The sequence below is a fragment of the Macaca nemestrina genome, chromosome 6, assembly GCF_043159975.1.
Source record: "Macaca nemestrina isolate mMacNem1 chromosome 6, mMacNem.hap1, whole genome shotgun sequence".
NCBI lineage: Eukaryota > Metazoa > Chordata > Mammalia > Primates > Cercopithecidae > Macaca > Macaca nemestrina.
In genome coordinates this window covers 113,567,117-113,590,124 of record NC_092130.1, presented here as the reverse complement: position 1 = coordinate 113,590,124, position 23,008 = coordinate 113,567,117, and the positions used below count along the sequence as shown (strand labels likewise).

General features: G+C 37.8%; 1 long non-coding RNA gene across 1 annotated transcript in view; it reads left to right on the top strand.

The window, feature by feature from the left end:
- LOC139363870 (uncharacterized) overlaps nucleotides 1–22,285 on the top strand; it is a 253,128-nt gene extending 230,843 nt beyond the window's left edge. Inside the window, exons 3-4 of the long non-coding RNA XR_011624966.1 lie at nucleotides 849–1,065; nucleotides 17,502–22,285. This is a non-coding gene — a long non-coding RNA (uncharacterized lncRNA). The remainder of the gene's footprint in view (nucleotides 1–848; nucleotides 1,066–17,501) is intronic.
- The last annotated feature ends 723 nt before the right edge of the window (nucleotides 22,286–23,008 follow it).

Sequence of the window (23,008 nt, the reverse complement as noted above, 5' to 3'; positions counted from 1 at the left end):
AATATGTATCAAATCCCAAAAAGCAATTACATTTGGGGAAAGTTATCCTGAAGAAACAATCAAGCTCATGCATAGAGGTCGAAGTGCAAAGATATTCATCTGGCCTTGTTCATGTGAAAGTAAAAACAATGGAATTCCAGAGTTTCTGCTGAGTGGGGTCAGGCAACACCTCTCCCACCTTAAATGCACCTGCATCCAGTTTAAGAGGCTAAACACAAGGCTAATTGAAGAGCTGAAGAGCCTCTTGGGATAAAATACTTAAAACCATTTCTCTTTTTTTTTTTTTTTTTTGAGGTTGAGATATAGGCATGCATGTCTGGTGAATGTGGCTCTGGTGTCTCTTGGGATAAAATACTTACAACCATTTCTCTTTTTTTTTTTTTTTTTTTTTTTGAGGTTGAGATATAGGCATGCATGTCTGGTGAATGTGGCTCTGGTGTAAACCAGATGGGGGTAATCCTAAGGTGAATTTCATCAGAAAGGAGAAAGTAAGCCCCTCCCTTAGCAACAGGACCTCATCAATAGAAGGAAGCAATGGTTCCAAATACAAAGTGTTAGCTGATACCAGCACTTGAATTAACCCCTCTACTAGAGAGGCCAACTATTCAGATTTGCCTAGGATTGAGGAGTTTCCTGGGCCATGGGACTTACAGTGCTAAAACCAGAAAAGTCCCAGCAAACTGGTCATTCTGCCCTCTACTAGGGAGATGTGGGTGGTCACTCAAATAAAGTAGTTAAGTGAGAACTATAGAGTGTATAACAACAGTGGACACACTGGGCAGCAGGCAAGCTCACTGTGGGATCCTAGCTGAGCATAATGAAGACATCTTTTCCTTTTCACCTCATAGGGCTTATCATAGCAGAAGAGATTGGCAATTTTGAAACGCATTAGTGGACACGTTTGGAATGGTGGATTTTCAGAACATGGTGATGAGGTCAGTAGCACAGCAACAGGGGCACAGTGACCGACCAGAGCACGTCCTATGGAACTGTCAGGCTTGGGGATGCATTGCCTTGGTTCAGCTGGCCAGAGAAGCAAGCAACAGGAGTGATCCATGGACACATGTAAGCACTTGGGGATTCTTGGAAATATTGAAGGAGGCAAATTCTGAAAATGTTGGGAGTTGGGCCGTTAGAGATATTAAATATGGGGAACTAATGTTACTGTATTTGTACTTATTGGCTAGTAATGCCTGGGTCACATTTATGAGAAAAAAATTAAAACAACTGTTTGATAATAGGAAATTGATTAAATAAATTACACTATAGTCATTTCGGATGAAGATATAAATGGGTGTATACACACACACGTATGTATATATGAGAGAGAGATGTAAAGAGAATTATGATGTTATTGAATGGAATAAAATTAGCATGTTAAATATGGCCCTATTTTATTACAGGATGTCTACATTTTTAAATTTAGATGCACATATATGAATGCCCAAAAGAGTCCAGAAGATTAACAATTAAATAGACTCTGCATAGTGGCATTTTCTCTAAAAGAGCATGGATAACTTACATGACACACAAACACACACATACACACTTAAACTACTGGCGCATGCCAGACAGCTGCAGCTTTCTAACACCCTTTCATAAAAAAGGCATATCTACAATTTTAAGATGTGTTCAGATTGAGCACTGATACTTTGAATAATATATTCAAAAAGAATAAATCACCTGTAGGCCTAAGCTAAGTAGTACATACCTTTTGAGGCATCGGGGGGATAAAAAGCTTATATCTCAGTTCTCATGACCATCTAGGTTCAGGAATTGGCAAAGAAAGAAGTTAGAATTCCTTTTTCGTTTTGTTGGTAAAGGTTTCTTCCATGCCTGAAATTGCATGACTACCAGGCCTGGTGATCTGGATAAGAAGAGGTGGCACTCTAGCCTACATGGCATGCAAGGGAAGCCTAACAAGCTTGGCAAATAGTGAGGGGCTCTGGAAAGAGCATCGATGGAAGTAGGGGGTCCATGCGGGCTCTGCCTGTACAAGAGCCCTAATGTCTGTGATCTCAGAGCTTTGCAAAGCATGGATATGAAGCAGACCTTCCATATGTGCTAGTTACATTCATTAAACAGCACCAACAACCACCGGTTACCACAAGCACTTTATTGTGTTCCCTATGCTAGGGACTTTGCATGACATTTTATGTATATACATGTGTATATCACCTCTCTTTTTTACCACACCTTTAAAATGGCATTACTCCCATTTTAAAGGTAGGAAAATTGAGACTCGCCCCCCTTCCAGGGGCTTAATACTTTTATCACCCCTATGTGATCTGCTGATACTATGCAGTGACATTTATAATCCTAGATTTGCCAGCCTTTTATGTTCCTAGCCCAGAGAAGTAACCAAAGGAGGGTAGCCAAGTAGCTATTTTGGGAAAGGGCACGTGCAGGCAGTCTCTATTAGGATGCTGTGCCCCTGCTCACTGATGGCTCAGACAGTGGAAATTAGAGGACCCAAAAGCTCCTCTGTTTGTCGTCTGCAGCATGTCTTTACTGTTGATGAGCAGAATTCAGAGAGCCTAAGAATTGCATACTTAACAGAAGCTCATCCAAACCTATTTGGTCTGGATAATGGGCTAGAAATCAAGCTCTTGCTGAGAGTTTCTAGTTCAATCAAGTCAGAAAATTACATGAATCTCAATTTTTAAAATACATATTTTTTATAATATGATTGAAAGAGTACCTTGAACTTGAGTTTTTAACCAGCTAGCCCCCATTTCTCCAAATCTTACCTAGTATCAAAAAAATTCACAGGGATTTATCCTACAAAATTTAATTGTATTCAAGCTGCCAAGAAAGGAATACTTGCTTAAGGTACTTGGTCCATCGGAGGGAATCAAAAGACAGGCTGACTTCATAGATATATAGAGAATTTTTATGTAAAAGTATGCCCACTAAACTATTTATTTTAATCTTGTTTTATCTTTTTTACTGCAGCACTTTATTTTTCCTTACACAATGACATGTTTCTGGGGCCTAATGTCCTCACATAACAGTAGAAAACAAAAATTTGTTTTCATCTTTTAAAGAATCTAGAATTGTGTACAAAAACTTTACATAAATTAAAAGGATGAATGCATTTACAAGTGCAAATGCAAACCACTTCTAACTCAAGGCAAGCCACAGTGTTCTGGCAGGAAAACATCAGGTAAGAAAGGAAACTGGGTCCTAAGGCTTGGACTTCTCCAACCCTCACAGATCGGAAAGACAGAAAGGACAACTGGTTCAGAAATTTTGTCAGCCTCTAGAGAAATCCTGAAGCACTCTGTTCTGGCACATTAATACCTGTGCTGATTGAGAGACTGCTGGTCACACAGACACACCAAGCCACAGACTTCTCCTCCAAAAGCATGTTTTCACCTCAGCCACGAAGTGATTGAGCCACATGTACTAAGGGTTTACATCAAAGATATGTACAGGGTGTTAAACAAATACCAAGGGAACAATTAACTTGAATACAAGGTCAAAATCAGCAACAAATTCTATAATCCAGTGCCAATATTGGATACAAGCCTCAAGGACCAATTTCTTTTCAAAGGCTTATTCCAATTTTGTGAGGTTAGCATGTGGTGTATACATTTGCCTGGAGCAAATTTATACTTCTGAATTAACTCATGCAGCAAATACTATACATCTGCTCACAGTCCATTTAGAAGCATTTGCAGTGGATGATGGAGGGGCCAGCTTATCACACTCTTGCTTGCTGATCTATATCAGCTGGAGGGAGGACAGCAAGGCCAGGATAAAGCTACCAATCCATTCCAAGTACTTGCCCTCAAGGGGAGTGGTGATCTTGATCTTCATGGTGCTCGGCGCCAGAGCAGTGACCTCCTTCTGCATCCTGTGAGTAATGCTCAGATATATGATAGTGTCACCAGACAGCACTGTGTTGGCAAACAGGTCCTTGCAGATGTTCACATTACACTTCATGATGAAGTTGAATGTGGTCTCATGGATGCCACAAGATTCCACACCCAGGAAGGAGGGCTAGACACTGAAACTGTTCATTGCCAGTGGTGATTACCTGGCTGTCTGGAAGCCCCTAGTTCTTCTCCAGGGAGGAGCTAGAGGTTGTGGTGGCCATCTTCCCTGGAAGTCCAGGGAGAGATAGCACAGCTTCTCCTTGATGTTGTGCATGATTTCTTGCTCGGCTATGGAGGTAAAGCTGTAGCCTTGCTCTGCGAGGTATTTGTGGGGTAGTCAGGTACCAGTTAGCCAGGTCAGATGCAGGATGGCATGCAAGAGGGCACAGCCCTGGTAGAGGGGCACCATGTTGGTGACCCTGTCACCAGAGTTCATCACAGTGCCAGTGGTGCCGCCAGACAAGTGCAATAGCACAATCTGGATGGCCACCTGCATGGCTGGGATGTTGAAAGTCTCCAACATGATCTGGGTCATCTTTTCATGAGTGGCCTAGGGGTTCAGGGAGGCCTTGGTCAGCAGAACCAGGTGCTCCCCAGAGGTGATGTGCAGCTAGAAGATGTGGAACCAGATCTTCTCCATGTCATTGTATTTTGTGATGATGTTATGCTCAATGCGGTGCTTCAGGGTCAGGCTTTCATGCTTGCTCTGGGCCTAGTCACCAATGTAGGAGTCCTTCTGGTCCATGCCCATCATTATGCCCTGGTATCAGGGGTGCCCAATGATGGAGAGGGAACATGGGTTGGGGGACGTTGTGTCCAGCAAAGCCAGCTTTGTACATGCTGGAGCCATTGTCAATGACCAGCCCATGATCTCTTCTTTCACTGCCTTGGCCAAGGAGCCAGGTGTCCTGGCTGGGAGAGAACATGGAGCATGGGCCAGGCCATTGGTGAGTGAGCCTATTAGAGTCTTTAAAAATACCGTTTGTAGAAACTACAAATTGAAACACAGAAGCTGCTGAAAGCAAAACCCTTCCCTTCCTTTCCCTAAAAAAGAAGGAAGGAAAAGGGAGGGAGAGAGGGAAGGAAGGAAGAAAGGAAGGAAGGAAGGAAGGAAGGAAGGAAGGAAGGAAGGAAGGAAGGAAGGAAGGAAGGAAGGAAGGAAGGAAGGAAAAGAAACAAGAATATTAAGAATGTAGTCAACCATATAAGTAGTGGCCCCTCTCATAACTCTAGATCATTTTTCTCCCTATCAAAGGTACTAAATTATGTGAAAAGCCATCTTGTCTACTATGTACAAAGGAAAAGGGAGTGTAAAATAGCAGAGATCATACTAGTAGTTCAAATTCCTTAAGTGATGAAGATTTCTGGAAATATCAGTAAACAGAATCATGTTCTCCAAAAGGCTGAGCTTTCAGTTCAAAAACCCTGTAAAAGTCTCTTTTGGATTACCTGGTGAAGAACCGCAACTTGAGTTGGAGTCAGCAGTTGGGAAGCCATAAAGTTTTCAATCTCAGCATTTTCCATTTTTTATGGACTAGTTGGTATGTCTAAGGAAATTTGCAAAATTACTTCTAGTCATTTAGTTTTCTGAATCTGCATGAACCACACTCACATTTACTTAGGCCAATATGTCTTAGCTCATATTGTTCTCTCATTATTTTTTCTATTTTTTAAAATTAACATTTACCTATAGGAAAGACAATGAGGTCTTCTCTTGCCCTGAATTCAAGTCCTTCAAGGCTCTCAGAGTGTTACAACAAGCAGAAATCTTAGCAATGAAGTTATTACAACCCCTCCATTTTACAGGAGAGGGAACTGGGGTCAGAGTAGGATGAGACTTACCTATAGTCACAGAATGATTTTCTGCAAAACATAAATCAGCATGGGTGGTGGAAAATGACAGGTCTCTGAAGTTAAACAGACTGTATAAGAGTCCCAGCTCTACCTGCTGCCTTTGTGGCCTCAGGTATAACCACATAACCATAATCTCTATAATGTAATCCATAAAATGGGGATAATAAAATAAATATTAGGAGTTGCGTGGACTGGCTTAGGACAGGCTTTCAATAAATGCCCATTTTCTTTTTTTAAAAGACAAGACACCAAGACAAGTAAAATATCCAGGAGATTAAGATGGGCAAATTTCCCAACTTATTTTAGGCCACATGAAAATGAGGCAGAACTTCTATTCCTAGTTGATCTCTGTAATTTTTTTATTTTCTGAAAACCCTGTATCTCCACAGGAGTTCCCTGAAAAAAATATATTTCCACTAATGGAAGAACCTAGGGTTCTTACACTTCCCTTTTGGTGCCTGGGAAGTGGGTTTCCCTCATGCTGCGAGAGTGCAAGGACTCCTTGACATTGGCCTATCTTACTTAGGATGTTGCTCAAAATCCAGAGGATGAGTCCCCTCGAGTTTGATGAGCTTCATATAGTAATCATCAGAAATCAGGCTGAGCACTTGGTATGGAATCAGGAAAATTATCAGATGGATGGACTGGTGTGAATATGAAACATAACCTGATTTTGGAAGTAAGGAAGAAGAAAAGAAAGATACTGGCAATAATTGCCCTGTAAACATCACTTCCAATCATAATTTTACACACACACACACATATATATATATATGCACACACACACACATATACACACACACACACACACATCTCTAAGTAGCAGGAGAGTGATGATATCAGTAACAATAAGTGACTTAGGCTTCAAAGAAACAAATCATTCCTGCACAATAGCTTTTTTTTTTGACAGAGTTATGATAGATGAAGGGGAAATGCAAGAGATGTAATATATCTTATGTTGGTAAAGATTTGATATGTCTCAGGAAATTTTATTTGCAAAATTAGCTACAAGATCACAAAGAAAGGTTATTGATAAATTGTAAAGTATCTGGTCGTAGGGAGCTGCAGAAATGGCTGTTGGGGATGTTCTTATTTAACGCCTTCATCATTAATTTGGAAGAGCGAGTGAATCTCTCCCTGTGTTCATGAAAATTGCAGTTTATACTAAATCAGGACGTGGTGTGAACACTGATTAGTCAGAGACTGACACAAAGGGGTCCCAAAAGGGGATAATTGGACAGACGCAAGAGCTAACTGAGGAAAGTGTTTTAAGGTGTGTTTTGATTTACCTTTCTTCACAGTGAACTGAGTTAGAATCTGACAGCAAAGCAGGGCCACACAGACTTGGAGGAAAAGAGGGACAATGGAAAATAATCTGTTAGGTAAAAACTCATGGGGACTAGTATTTGGCGGGAGCCCACCCTGTGCCAAGTTCTGCACTCAGATTTCCACAATCTGAGTGGGTGCTCAGAGGAGACTCAAAGAAGTTAAAAATCCCACAATAAAAAAGAAACTCAAAATTTTTCATAATCCATCCATCCCCCAGTAATTATAATTTGACATAAATTTGACTCCCTTGACTTCTAGTAATGATATGGTTGGGCTGTGTCCTCACCCAAATCTCAACTTTAATTGTATCTCAAGAATTCTCATGTGTCATGGGAGGGAGCCAGGGGGAGGTAATTGAATCATGGGGGCCAGTCTTTCCCGTGCTATTCTCATGATAGTGAATAAGTCTCACGAGATCTGATAGGTTTATCAGGGATTTCTGCTTTTGCTTCTTCCTCATTCTCTCTTGCCACTACCATGTAAGAAGTGCCTTTCACCCTCCTCCATGATTGTGAGACCTTCCCCAGCCACGCACAACTGTAAGTCCAATTAAACCTTTTTCTTTTGTAATTGCCCAGTCTCGGGTGTGTCTTTATCAGCATTGTGAAAACAGACTAATACACACAGTAAGTACAATTTGACATAGATTTGACTACTTCTAGGAGCTTGGATTCCATAGTGGTACCAAAATCCCATGGCAGATGATCAATTGTGTACTGAGATATGTCTGTATACAAATAATATATACAAAAATAACTTTTTTCAATCTTTGTAATTAATATGGGGAAAATGAAGCAAAGTTCTAAATGAATCGTGGCAGGTAACTCAAGGGAGAGATGGTGGAAAGTGTTCTTGTGACACAATTTGCAGCCACATTTGATTGAGAGAGTTTGTGAATTACATCAGAAGAGGCTAGCTGATGATCTGCTGTTGTACTGAAGTCCCACAGGATTTTGAAAACAAACCGAGAGAGTAGGTTTGTTTGTGATAGTGAAGAATGTGAAAGAGCAATGGACTTGGAGATAGTCCTGGCTGTTCCTCTGACCAAGCCAATTCAGGAAAATCGCTTCCCATCCTGGGCATTGATGATCTCATCTTTAAAATGAGAAAGGTGGGCTAGTCTTAAGATTCATAAACCCAAATTTCTTCAGGGTCCAGATAAATAATGTAAACGTGTAAAGTTTCCATAGGTAGTGATAGGTCTTGTGGGAACTGGAGAGCTATCACACCAATTTTGGGAGTTCAAAACTTGGAAAACTTTGTACTGTTTAAATAAAACACCTCTGTTCATGGGTGATGTGGTTTGCCTGTGTCTCCACCAAAATCTTATCTTGAATTGTAGCTCCCACAACTCCCGTGTGTCATGGTAATTACCTCCCAGTAATTGAATCATGGGGGTATGTCTTTCCCATGGTGTTCTCATGATAGTGAATAAGTCTCATGAGATCATATGGTTTTATAAAGGGGAGTTCCCCTACACAAGTCCACTCTTCCTTGCCACCATGTAAGATGTGACTTGGCTCCTTATTCACCTTCCACTATTATTGTGAGGCCTCCCCAGCCATGTGGAACTGTGAGTCAATTAAGCCTCTTTCTTTTGTAAATTACCCAGTCTTAGATACGTCTTTATTAGCAGTGTGAGAACGAACCAATACAGTGGCAAGATCATTATTTATTTATATTATTGTATTCCCAAGGAGATGAAGGGAAGAGAAAGTGGGAGTGGGTACAGAAAAACAGAGAGTGATGGAGAAAGCAGTATCCATGGTTCAGGAAGGAATGCCAGAACCCGAGTTTAGTCTGTTCCGAAGAGCTAAGAGTCAGAAACTTGGAAAAGCAGAGATGTCCAGTCACCACAGAACTTTACACCAGTGCTGTCCAGTAGGAACAAAACGTGAGCCACAAATGTAATTTAAAATTTTTCAGAAGTCACATTTAAAAAGTAAAAAGAAAAAGGTGAAGTAATTTAATGCTGTATTGGATTTAATCCAATATATTAAAAATTTTATTTCAAACATAATTAATTTGCATATGACAATAAAACAGTTTACTTTTTTTTGTCCTAAGCCTTTAAAATCTGGTATGTATTTGACACATACAGCACATCTCCATTTGGACTAGCCACACTTAAAGTGCTTTATAGCCCCACATAGGTAGTGACTATAGTATTGCACAGTGCAGGTCTAGAAGGATCAGAAGAGAGAAAGGGAGGTGACCCAGAGGCTAATAAAAACATCCATGATTTGGAAGTCAGGTGTGTCAGAGAAGTACCAGAAAATGTGTTATTTGGAAAGATAGCAAAACCTACTGCATTTATTTTTTAAAACTTATTTTTAAATTTATATACAGTAAAAACCACTCTTTGTGGTATACAGTTCTACAGATTTTGACAAATGCAGAGTCACGTGGTAGATACATCACTCAGAATAATCAACACAAAACAGCTTCATAACACCAAAATATTCCCTCCTGCTGCTCCTTTGTAGTCAAACCCTCCCACAACTCCTAATCCCTAGCAACTACTGATCTGTTCTTTATGAGATAGCTTTGCCTTGTTCAGAATGTCATATAAGTGGAATCATACAATATATAATTATTGGGTCTATCTTCTTTCACTTAGCAAAATGCATTTGTGATTCATCAGTATCGTATGACTCATAGTTTGTTTATTATTATTGTAGGTAGTATTCCATTGTATGGATAGATTATAGTTTGTTTATGAACATTTGAATAGTTTTCAGCTCTTTTATAAAACCAAGTTTATAAATTTATTCTTTTTTTATAGATTGTGCTTCCGGTTTCTTATCTAAGAACTTTTTGCATAACACAAGAGCACAAAAATTTTCTCTTTTTTTAAAACAAATTATATAGAGGTGGGTCTAAGATACATGTTAAGTTTCATAAAAGGTGTAAGGTATGGGTCATTTTTTCTTCATATAGACATCCAGCCCCATCCAATACCCTGAATTGTCCTTCTACTTTTGTTAAAAATCAGTTGCCACATATTTATGAGTCTACTTCTGAAATCTTTAGTCTGTTCCATTGATCTATATGCTCATCCTTCTACCAATAACTTACTGTCTGGATTACTGTAGCTTTATAGTAAGTATTGAAATCAGCTAGTGTGAGTCCTGTAACTTCATTCTTTTTCTAAATTGTTTTGAATGTTTTAGTTCCTTTCCTATTTTATACAAATATTACAAATAGTTTATCAATAGCAATAAAAGATTCTCCTAGGATTTTCATTGGGATTTCTTTGAGTCTGTAGATCAATTTGGGGCAGAATTGCCATGTTAGCAATAGTTAGCCAATCCATAAACAGAGTTTATCTCTCCATTTCTTTAAATCTTCTTTGATTTTTTTAAATAAGTATTTTGTGTTTTTTGAGATACAGATCCTGCACTTGGTGCTATTATAAATGACATTGCTGTTTTTAAAATATGAAACTCTAATTTTTCATTTTTATATATAAAAATAAAATTAATTTGTACATGATGATCCTGTACTTTGAAGTCTTGCTAAACTGACTTATTTGTTCTAGAACTTCTTTTGGAGACTATTTGGGATTTTATGTATAGACAATTATGCCATCTGTGAAGAGTGCATTTTATCTCATTATTTCTAATTCATGTGCCTTCTGTTTTTTCTTTATTGTTTTGTTGTCCTAGCTAGCACTTCTAGTATGATGCTGACTAGGAATAGAAAGAGAGGAAATTCCTACCTTGTTGCCGATCTTAGGAGGAAAACATTCAGTTTTCATATATGTTGTTAGCTGTAGTCTCCTAGTAGATGCCTTTTATGTTGTTAAGAAATTTTCCAGTGATTCTAAGTTTGCTTGGAATTTTAAATCACAAATAGATGTCAAATTTTGTCAAAAAAAGTTAATTTATTTTGCGAATCCAATAATTATTTTGCTTTCAGTACTTATCTTTCAGAAGATTTAAAAGTAAGAAAATATAAATTTATTCCATTCCACAGCTCTCAGTTTTTATATATCCAAGTTTTATCTCTTCCTTCTGCCTGAAAACCTTTAGAAAATTACTTCAGGGTAGATATGCTAGCAAAAAATAATAAGTTTTTGTTCGTCAAATAAAATCTTTATTTCTCTTTCATTTTTAAGAGATATTTTTTCCAGGTGTAGAATTCTAGGTCGACTTCTTTTTCTTTTTCTTTCAGTTCTTTTGTCACTCCAATGCCTTTGGTTTATACAATTTCTGATAATAAGTTGGCTGTAATTCTTGTGTTTGTTTTTATATGAAATTTTGTTTCTCTCTCTCTCTCTCTCTCTCAGCTGCTTGTAAGGTTGTCTTTTTATACCCTTTGGTTTTGAGCAGTGTAGGTATGATATGCCTAGGTGTGTGGTATTTATCTTGCTTAGTCTTCTCCAAACTTCTTGAATCTGTGATTTCATACTGTTGTTAATTTTAGAAAATTTTCAGCTATTGTTTCTTCTCTTCATTTCTCTCTTCTCTTTCTAGAATTCTAAGTACACATATGCTAAATCATTTGACATTTTCCGACAGCTCTTAGATGCTCTGTTCTTTTTTTTCCCCCTATTAGTTTTCCTCTTTGTGTTTCAGTTTTGGTAATTAATGTATCTTTTGACTATAGATCTATCTTCAAGTTCACTGATCCTTTTCTCATCTGTATTGAGTCTACTAATGAGCCTATTGAAGGCATTCTTTATCTATTCCTGTGGATTTATCATCTTAAGTGTTTCCATGTAACTTTTGCTTTTAGGTTCCATCCTTTTGCTAAAATTACCCATCTGGTCTTGCATATTACCCCCCTTTCTTTTTAGAACCTTTAACATATTAATCATAGTTATTTTAATTCCTATCTGAGAGTTCCAACATCTGTGTCATATCTGAGTCTGGTTCTGTTGTTTACTTTGTCTCTTTGCAGTGTGTTTTTAGTCACTTTTTCACCTGCCTCATACTTTTTGCTGAAAGCTGTACATTTTGTGCAGAATAGCAGAGAGTGAGATACATAGTTTTATGTCTAAAACTGGGTGTATCTTTCCTAGGCCTTTAATGTGGAATTTTAAATTAATCTAGTCTGAGTTGAGCTGCGTTTAGGGTTTGTTGTTGCTATGCTACTCACAGTGCACCACAGGCTTCAAATTCCTCTAGTAATGACTTGTGCTTAGGGTGGGGGCTGGATCAACATAGGGTTTTTCTCAATGTCTGCTTCAACCTTAGCATTAGGTCATCCCTATTTGCTGTACCTCAGAGAGGGTCTCTTTCCACATTCCTGCAATTCTCTAAAAAGAGCTGCACCATTCCTTAATATGTGTTAGCCTGATGATGATAACAGGGGTATTCTTGGTGGTTCAAACAATGTGTCAGACCTAGGTAGTCACTGTGCCCCTGAGTCTCATGGGCTTTCATGGCTTTCTCAAAGCTTCTGCACCTCCCTTAAGTTTAGAAGGTTTATTTTTTTCTATTTTCTTTCCATCCTCAATGGGTTTTTTCAAGAGAACCTAAAGTGTTTGCTGCCCTTCTTCCCACAGTATAAGACTGTTGTTCCATAGGGGAGGTAGGGGAAAGGGATCAGGGAGAAGGGGATCCTCCCTTTCCATTCACCTCCTGCAAGCATGGCTTTGCCATTCAGCTCCTGCAAGCATGGCCTTCAAGGGATGCTTTCTGAAGACTCTCCCCATTATTTTTGCGTGCAAGTATATGGTAAGGTTAGTGGAAAAGTGGGTGAAAAACCCCCTTATATCTGTAGCCCTGGAGGTTCTGTGTTCTTCCCATTGCTAACCTACACACAAATTTTGCTAACCTATGCTCAGTTTTTACCAATTTGTTAACAAATTTAGCTAAGTTATTCTTACAAGTGTTCAGTTTCATACGTCCTAGGTAAGAAAATATTCTCACCTCATCTCTTTTCACAGGCAACTATCATTCCTTAGCTCTCTGACAGCGTAAATGGAAGTTGTAGATTTTTGGGGTTTTTTTGTTTGTTTGTCTTTGTTTTGGTGTGTTGTCGTCGTTGTTGTTGTACGTGTATAAGTGATGCTCTTTCCAACTTCATGCATCTCCAGTGGGATAAGAAGTCTCCCTCTTCACTTAGGATGAGACAACAATCAGTCTCTTCTGTATTTGAGACTGAATCCCTTTCTGTGCTTCCATGTGTTTATCTTTCCTTTGATAGCATTTACAGGGATTTGGAATTAAAGGTCCTGGAGGAAAACAGAAAAATATACTCTCGTTGAGGGTAAAATGATGCTACCTTCCATGTTGATTGGAATCTTTTGACATTTGCTATAGAGTCTATTTTGTATATTTTCCATTATTCTCCTTATCAAGTCAATAAAATCTTCAGAGATTCTCTTATGTTGAGAGAGTCTGAATTACATCATTACAAATTTATTTACCATTGATAACACTTCACAGGAGCTTTTCTAAATCACATTTCCCATTTCAAAAGTATAAAGCCAACAGGCTATTCTGTTATTTCAAGAAAGAATTCATTCAATTAGTAGTATGTCAGATGAAAGGGACACTTTGAATTGTGGCATTATTCTGAACGTATGAAAAGCAAAGTCTGCACCTGTCATAACTGTGGGATGAGACATGAATATTCTATACATTTCTGATTAATCAAAATCCATGCAAAAGTATCAGTCAGATCAGAAGAGTCAGAATTGATTAGACCACATTTAGCTTATCTGTATTGTCCGGGTATCACACAGATTAGAATAGAAGCCAATGCGATCGTGTGGGAACAAAAGACTTGTCAACCTGACACTATTTTCAACACAGAAACAAACGGGATCTTGCAAACGAATTCTGATTAACTCAATCTGACTGCCTTGAAAAACATAATGGTATTTTTATGATTTTAATATGGTTATCAGCACATCCCTTCCATTCTGAGGTATCTAGACACATAATCTTCAGGTAGTGGAAATAACATCTTCAATTTGAAAATAACATGGACTGCACTATGCCAGCCACATAAAGAAACCACAGGGCAAACTTATTTCTGGTGTGATTAAAAGCTCACTTGAAAGGACCCCTTTGCATGTGGAACTTTCCTGGACAAAGGATAGAGGGCTTCTTTGTCTTCAAAGAGCTTCAAAAGATCTACAGAAAAAAAGCATGTGTAAACTAGGAAATCAGATGTGTGAGGTAAGGAAGTATTAACATTGTACACTCAGATGATACCTAGCATCTCAAGTCCCTTCTCCTTGGCTTCTTCCTTTCAGAAAAACCCATTTAGGTAGAAAGGGGAAGAACAAGACCTGACCTGACTTCTTGTGTTGCTATTGTCCTTAGGGAAGCAAAAGACTTTGAAGTATTAGGTGTTCATAGCTGGTGGAGGAGGATGCAGAAGTCGGGGCAGCTGCAGGGGAAGATCCCCTAGTCAGGTTGTAGAAGGCATTGTGGTGGGAGGATGTGGCCATGCATCCTCAACCTGACTAAAATGCATTGTGGAAACAGCTTCTTTGTCATGCCTTTTACTGTCATATCACCCACTTGAAGATTAAACCTTATACACTTCTGAGATCAGAAAGGAAAGATGAACACACATAAGCATGCTACTGCTTTTCTTCTCCATTTTCTCTCTCTCCTGAAATTCAGTTCCATTTGGCTCCTACAGCCCATTCCTCATGGAACTGGCAGCCTCCTTCCCTCCAACGATGCACGTCAGCATTTCTGATAGAAGCACCTGTGAATCTTCCCACCCTGGTTAGCAGAGGGTGAGGTGGTGAGCTGTTCAGCAGGGCGGTCTGTATGCTTTTTTTTTTTTTTTAATTCCGTCTCTGCCAAAAGCTATTAATTACTTCAATAAAAACAATTCTCTCTTGTTTTTAAGAAGATAATAGCTTTGGGGACAACACAAAATTTAAAATCCACAGTTTATTCCATTCAAAACCTATTAGCAATCAGAGCAACACATAGGCTTTTTTCAGGCTTCCATAACATCAATATCACAATAGTTTTCCAAAGCTAGCCAAATTGAAATATTCTCACCTAGTATGTCTTCTGTTTTTAGTTAATTAAACCCCTCTCATTTCTCAATTTACTTTTTTAAATATTCACAAACATCATGCATTGGCAAGCAATGGAAAGAAGTGTGTGGTGTTATAGCATTTACAAAGCAGGGCCGATGCTTCTCATTTGAAGCTCATCGATCACTTCTGTATTTGAATTGGCAGTGGAATTTCACTTGATAAACCCACTGGTAGAATTTTGTTTAAGCTAAGATATTTTAGAGTCAAACTTACCACAAATTATCTGGATAAGAGATCCATTTTAAAAATAATTTATCTAATTACAAACTGAAAAATCAACACTTAGATTCATAAGGGAAGTGAGGTCAAACTGCTCCTCACAAACTGGAAAGACAGGCACATACAGATAATCACAACTTATGTGGAAAAACCCTTCAGCAGAAAACCCTTCAGGAAGCAGTGCCAGGGTAGGAAAACCTTAACTGTAATTGATGAATTGCTGGAAGCTCAGTGTGGACAAGTCTGAGAGTTAAAAACTCCAGGGAAACCAAGTAATCAGAGGCCCCCATGCCTTTATAAGTTTTATTTCCTGGAGCTCTACCAGGTGAGAACACAGTTAATATTAGAGAAAAATCCCCTCATGCTTCCAGCAGAGGGAGGAGAAAAGGAACCATTGTGAAATATACCAGAGTATTCTGTTCTTCTTAACAAAGTCTGTCCTCAAGAGAAACTACTTAACCAGAGTTTAACATGCTGGGGTTTTATCAAAGTCTATTGGGCCTCAGAGAAGGGAAACACTCAACTCCAGCCCACTCTAGCCATCTATGTGAAAGAAGCAAAATATCCAACTCCAGCCTTCTCTAGCAATTCTGTCCCATCTAAGTAGGGGTGTGGGTAGGGAGGAAGACTGAGAAGCATTTGTAAAGTTTACAGTCCGAAGGCACAGTCTTATGAAAATACTGAAACCTAGTAATAGAATTCCCTTCTCCAAAACCTGACCACTACATTACTAAAGGCCCATTTTTACAGTAGTTTTTTTTTTTTTTTAAATCCAGTACATCACGTCTTGTTATCAAGAAAAACTTATAGGGCATACTAAAGAACAAACAAACAGACAAAAAACAGAAAAACAGTTTGGAGAGAGAGAGAGTGAGCATCAGAATCAAATTCAGATATGGCAAGAATGTTGACAATTATCAGATTGGGAATTAAAAACAACTATGATTAATACACTAAGGACTTGGTATGGTTTGCATGTCTCCTCCTAAACTCATATTGAAATTTAATTGCCATTGTCATGGCATTAAGAGATGAGACCTTTAAAATGTGATTAGGCCAGGAGGGCTCTGCCTTCATGAATGAATTGATGCCATTATCATGGGAGTGGGTTAGTTATTACAGGAGTGGGCTTCTGGTAAAAGGTTACATTTGGCCCCCATTTTCTCTCTGTCTCATTTGCTTACTTGCCTTCCTGCCACAAGATGATGCAACAAGATGGCCCCCGCAGATGGCCAACACCATCCCCTCGTACTTCCCAACCTCTAGAACCATAAACCAAATAAAACTCTTTTATTTGTAAATTACCTAGTCTGTGGTCTTCTGATATAGCAGCAGAAAATTGACTAAAATAGAAAATTGGTACCAAGAAGTAAGACTGTTGCTGTAACAGATACCTAAAAGTGAGGATGCAGCTTTGGAACTGGGTAATGGGTAGAGGCTGCAAGAATTTGGAGGAGTAGTTTACAAAATGCCTCTATTGCAGTAAATAGAGCATTAAAGGTGATTCTGATGAGGGCTTCAAAGGAAATCTGTGGGAAAACTGAAATTTCTTAGAGATTACTTAAGTGGTCATGATCAGGATGTTGGTGGAAATGTGGACAATAAAGACCGTTCTGATGAGATCTCAGATAGAAATAAGGAACAAGGTATTGCAAATTAGAATAAAAGCCATCCTTGTTACATAGTTGCAGAGAACTTGGAAGAAGTATATCCATGTCCTAGGACTTTATGGAATGTAGAACTTAAGAATGGTGAACTACAACACCTGGTGGAAAAAATACTTAAACAGCAAAGCATTCAGGCTGTTGCGTGGCTACTTTTAACCACATACAGTGAGATGCAAGACAAATGACTTAAAGATGGAATTTATAATTAAAAGGGAAGCAGAGCAGAAAGATTTGGAAAATTCATAGGCTGGCCATGCTAAGAGGGAAAAAGTGTGTTTAGCAGAGCAAATTAAGGGTGGGGCCAAGCAATAGCTTGCTAAGGAGATTGATCCAGAACTTAAAGTATAATAATAATAATAAAGAAATAAAGCAATTTAACTGTCAAAAAATAAGTCTACCTACCCTTCTACACACACCCCTACAAAAATAATATGAATAGAAGGAAACCAGATGCTATTCATCAAGACGATGGGGGAAATACCCTGAAGTCGTTTCAAAGATCTCAAAGGCTGCTTTTCCTCATCACAGGTCCAAAGTTCTAGGAGGGCAGAATGGATTGAGAAAAGAAGCCGAGGGCACGCTCCAGGGATTCACTGCTGAAAGTTGCCTCTGGACTCTGCTCCCTGCATTCCAGCGAAGTACTCCTTGGCCACCCCATTCATGTTTCAAGTGAGCCCAGGTGTGATTCAGGCCACTACTCTGGAGGGTACAAGCAGTAAGCCATAGTGGCATTCACATGATGCTGGAACACTAACTAAGATAGTCCACATTCTGGGCCATAAAATATACCTTCATACATCTTCTCTCAAACCACAATGGAATTAAACCAGAAACCAATAACTGAAAGATAGCTGGAAAATCCCCAAATACTTGGAGATTAAACAACACACTTCTAAGTAACACATGGATTAAAGAAGAAATACCAAGAGAAGTTAAAACATTTTGAATTAAATGAAAATTTTTAAAGTACTTATCAAAATATATGGGATGCAGCAAAAGCAGTGCTTGAAGGGAAATTTAGAGCTTTGAATTCATATATCAGGAAATAAGCAAAATCTAAAACCAGTAATTTAAGCTTCCTTAGGAAACTTTAAAAGGAGGACTAAATTAAATCCAAATTCAACAACAACAGAAAAGTAATAAAAATGAGAGTACACATCAACGAATTTGGAAACAGGGACTCAATAGATAAAATCAACAAAATGATAGGCTGTTCCTTTGAAAAAATTAATAAAATTGGTAAGTTTTGAGCCAGGTTAAGGAAAAAGAGAAAGGACACAAATTACTAGTATCAGAAACAAAAGAGGGAACATCACTACAAATCCCATTGACAGTAAAAGAATAATAAGAGAATACTATGAACAACTCTGTGGTTACAAATTTGGTAATCTAGGTGAAATGAACCAATCCTTAAAAGACACAATCTTCCAAAACCTACACAAGAAGAAATAAGCAATTTGAATGTGCCTATATATAGTAAAGAAATTGAATCAGTAATTCATAACTTTCCAAAATAGAAAGCATCATGCCCATATGGATTCACAAGTGAGTCCTACCAAATATTTAAGGAAAAAAATACCAATTATCTATAATTTATTTCAGAAGCAGAGCAGAGGAAATATCTCCTAGCTCTCTATGAAGCCAGTATTACTTTAATACCAAAACCAGGCAGATGTTACAAGAAAAAAACAAAGACAAACCAGAAAAAAACTATAGACCAATATCTCTCATGAGCACAGATACAAAATATTAACAAAATGAATCCAACATAAAAAGAATTATACAACACACCAAGTAGAATTTATTCTAGGTATGCAAGGCTAATCCAACATTTGAAAATCAATTGATGTCATCTGTTACACAACAGGCTAAAGAAGAAAAATCACATAATCTTATCAATAGATGCAGAAAAAGCATTTGACAAAATCCATCACTGATTCGTGGTAAAAACTCTCAGTAAATTAGAAATAGAGGGGAACTTCCTGATAAGGAACACCTAAAAAAACCCCACAACTAACATCATATTTAATCATGAGAAACTAGAACCTTCCCCACTAAGACAGTAAGGATATCCTCTTTGCTATAGTTTGGATGTTTGCCCCTCTAAACCTCATGTTGAAATTATCCCAATTTTTGGAGGTGGGGCCTAAGGGGAGGTGTTTTGGTCATGGGGCCAGGTCCTTCATGAGATGGATTAATGTCACCCTGGGGAAGGAGGCAGTGAATGAGTTCTCACGCTATTAGATCCCATGAGAACTGGTTGTTAAAAGAAGCCTTGCACCTACCTTCTGTTTCTTGCTTCCTCTCATGGCATGTGACCTCTGCACATGCCAGCTCCCATTCACCTTCTGCCACAAGAGGAAGAAGTCTGAGGCCCTCATCAGATGCAGATGCCAGTGCCATGCTTCCTGTACAGCCTGCAGAAACATAAGCCAAATAAACTTGTTTTCTTCATAAATTACCTAGTCTCAGGTATTGCTTTATAGCAACACAAATGAACTAAGTCATTCTCTCACAACTCCTTTGCAACATTCTATTGGAAATTTTAGCTACTGAATTAGACAAGAAAATAAAATAAAATGTATGCTGATTAGGAAGAAAAAAATAAAACTGTCTTTGTTCATAGATGACATGATTATCTAAACAGAAAATCTGAAAAAAAAACTGACCAATAAAACCTCCTGAAAATAAGTAATCATATCAGGATACATGATTAATATACAAAATTCAATTGCTTTCTCTACATGCCAACAATGAACAAGTGGAATTTGAAATTGAACACACATTATCATTTACATTAGCATCCCCCAAATAGAATCTAAATCTAAATCTAACAAAATGCCTACAGCATTTATATGAGGAAAACTACAAAACTCCGGTGTAAGAAATCAAATCAGAACTAAAGAAATTGAGATATGCTCCATGTTCATGGATAGAAAAACTCAATATTGTCAGGACATTGGTTCTTTCCAATTTGATCTATAAATTCAATGCAATCGCAATAAAAATCCCAGGAATTTATTTTGTGGATATTGACAAACTGATTCTAAAGTTTATGCAGAGAGGCAAAAGACCCAGAATAGCCGACACAATATTGAGGAGAAGAACAAAGTAGGAGGAATGACACTACCCAACTTCAAGATTTAATATAAAGCTATAGTAATCAAGACAGTATGGTACTGGCAAAAAAGAGATGACAAATAGATCAATGGAACAGAATTGGGAGCACAGAAATAGACCTAAATATAGCCTATTAATCTTGGACAAGGGAGCATTTTACAGACAAAGGCAATATAATGGAGGTTAGATAGTCTGTTCAACAAATGGTGCTGAAATGACTAGAAATCCACATTCAAAAAAATGAATCTAGACACAGATCTTACATTCTTCACAAAAATTAACTTAAAATGGATCACAAGACCTAAATGTAAAACACAAAACTATAAAACTCCCAGAAGATAACATAGAAGAATATCTAGATTACTTTGAGAATCATCTAGTCTTCCTCTTATAAATATTGTACACATTTTGCTAGATTTAGATTTAGATTCTATTTTTTGGGTGCTAATGTAAATGATACTGTGTTTTTAATTTTAAATTTCACTTGTTCATTGTTGGTATATAGAGAAAGCAATTGAATTTTGTATATTAACCATGTATCCTGATACAATTACTTGTTATTTCCAGGTTTTTTTTTTTTTTTTGGCAATGACTTTTTAGACACAACACTAAAGTCACAATCCGTCAAAAAAAGAATTGATATGTGAAAGATTACTGTCAAGAGAATAAAAAGACAAACCATAGACTGGGAATAAATGTTTGCAAAAGCTTTAACTGATAAAGGACTATTATCTAAAATATAGACCTAATTCTTAAAACTCAACAGTAAGGAAAAGAACAACCCAATTAAAAGGTAGAAAGAAAATCTGAACAGATCACTCACCAGTGAAGATATACAGATGGCAAACAAGTATATCAAAGATGCTTTATATCATATGCCATCAGGGAAATTCATACTAAAAAAACAATAAAATACTACTACACACATAGTAGAATGGCCCAAATCCAGAACACTGATAACACCAAATGCTGTCAAGGATGTGGAGCAATAATCCATTAATTCATTGCTAACTAGAAAGCGAAATGGTACAACCACTTTGGAAGACAGTTTGCAGTTTCTTATAAAACTAAACATACTCTTACCATACAATCCAGCAACCATGCTCCTTAGATACTCATCCAGTTTTGAATTGAAAGCTTGTGTCCACACAAAACTTGCGCATAAATATTTATAGTAGCTTTATTTATAATTGCTAAAACTTGAAAGAAACCAAGATGTCCTTCAGTAGGTGACTGAATGAATAAACACTGTGGTACATCCAGACAATTGAATATTATTTGGCACTAAGAAGAAATGAACTATTAAGCCATGAAAAGACATTGAAGAAACTTAAGTGCCCGTTTCTAAGTTAAATAAACCAATATAAAGGCTACATACTGATTCCAACTATGCTGCATTCTGGGAAATGGAGACTAAAATAATGGACATTTAAAGATATCTGGGAAATTGAGACTAAAACAATGGAGAAGAAAAAGTACTAGTGGCTGTTTTGGTGAGGAAGGCGTGAATAGGTGTAACAGAAAATTTTTAGGATAGTGAAACTACTCTCTATGATACTAGAATGGTGGATACATGTTATTATACATTTTTCCAAACCCGTAGAATATATAACACTAAGAGTGAATCCTAAGGTAGCCTATGGACTCTGTATTACAATAATGTGTCAATGTAGGTTCAGCACTCTAATGGGGGATGTTGATAATGGGGGAGGCTATACATGTATGGGGTTAGGAGTGTATGGGAAATTTCTGTACCTTCTATTAATTTTTGCGGTCAACCTAAATATGCTCTATAAAATAAAGTTTTAAAAAATATACATATTTTAATAATGGTCTTATAACTCGAACTAAATCTGCTTTAGTGCATATTCTAGAACGTATGTCCTGTTCTGAGCGGGGAAAAGGTCAATTTATAAATGGATAGTGTGTTAATACATTTTTGCGTTGCTATTGGGAAATATCTGAAGCTGGGTAATTTATAAAGAAAAGGGGTTTATTTTGGCTCACAATTCTGCAGGCTGTACAAGCATGGCACCAGTATCTGCTCAGATTCTGGTGAGGGCCTCCGGAAGCTTATGACCGTGGCAGAAAGCAAAGGAGAAGCCAGCATATCGCATGATGAGAGAGAAATCAAGAGAGACAGAGGAGGTGCCAGGCTCTTTTAGGCAGGGTATTTTAATGTAAGAAATTTAAGTAATTGACAGGAAAACATGAGGCACATCGTGGGAGGGTGTATAGAGAGAGAATAGAAAAAGAAAGAGAAGGGGAAGAAGAGGCGCAGAGAGAAAGTGAAGATGAAGGTTTCTGCACAAGGAATTTGTTTGTTGTTTTGTAACTTATGCATACCAGAAGTAACAATGAAATAAGATGGACAAATATAAAATTCCTATTTCAGGACTAAGAAAGAATGTATCTTGAGTGAAATCATGAACATAAAATCGAATTAAAGTATTATGTCTTAGTGTGGAAAGGTTGTAATTTACTGTAGCAAGAAATGGCATTTATTTACTGAGTAGGGAGATCCACTTTGGAAACTGTCAGCTCAGTTCCATTCAGAGGTTAAACATTAGTCTATGTTTCCTATTAAGTGTAGTGGGCATTGTTGGTGTCCTACCCAGCATCCCACTCTGCTACCACTTTGCCAACAGATCTCTGAGTTTGTTCAGATACCTCTCAGGCCTTCACACACCTGATGAGACTTGGGGAACCTTGACCCCACTGCACATCCCAGAAGAGTGGGCTACCCTGTTCTTGCAGACCAGGGGTCAGCAAACTTTCCCTGTAAATAATTAGACTATAAATATTTCAGGCTTTGTGATCATACAGTCTCTGTCAAAACTACTCTGCCATTGTAGTGTGAAAGCAGCAGACAATACGCAAATGAATAAGCATGGCTGGGTTCCAATAAAACTTTA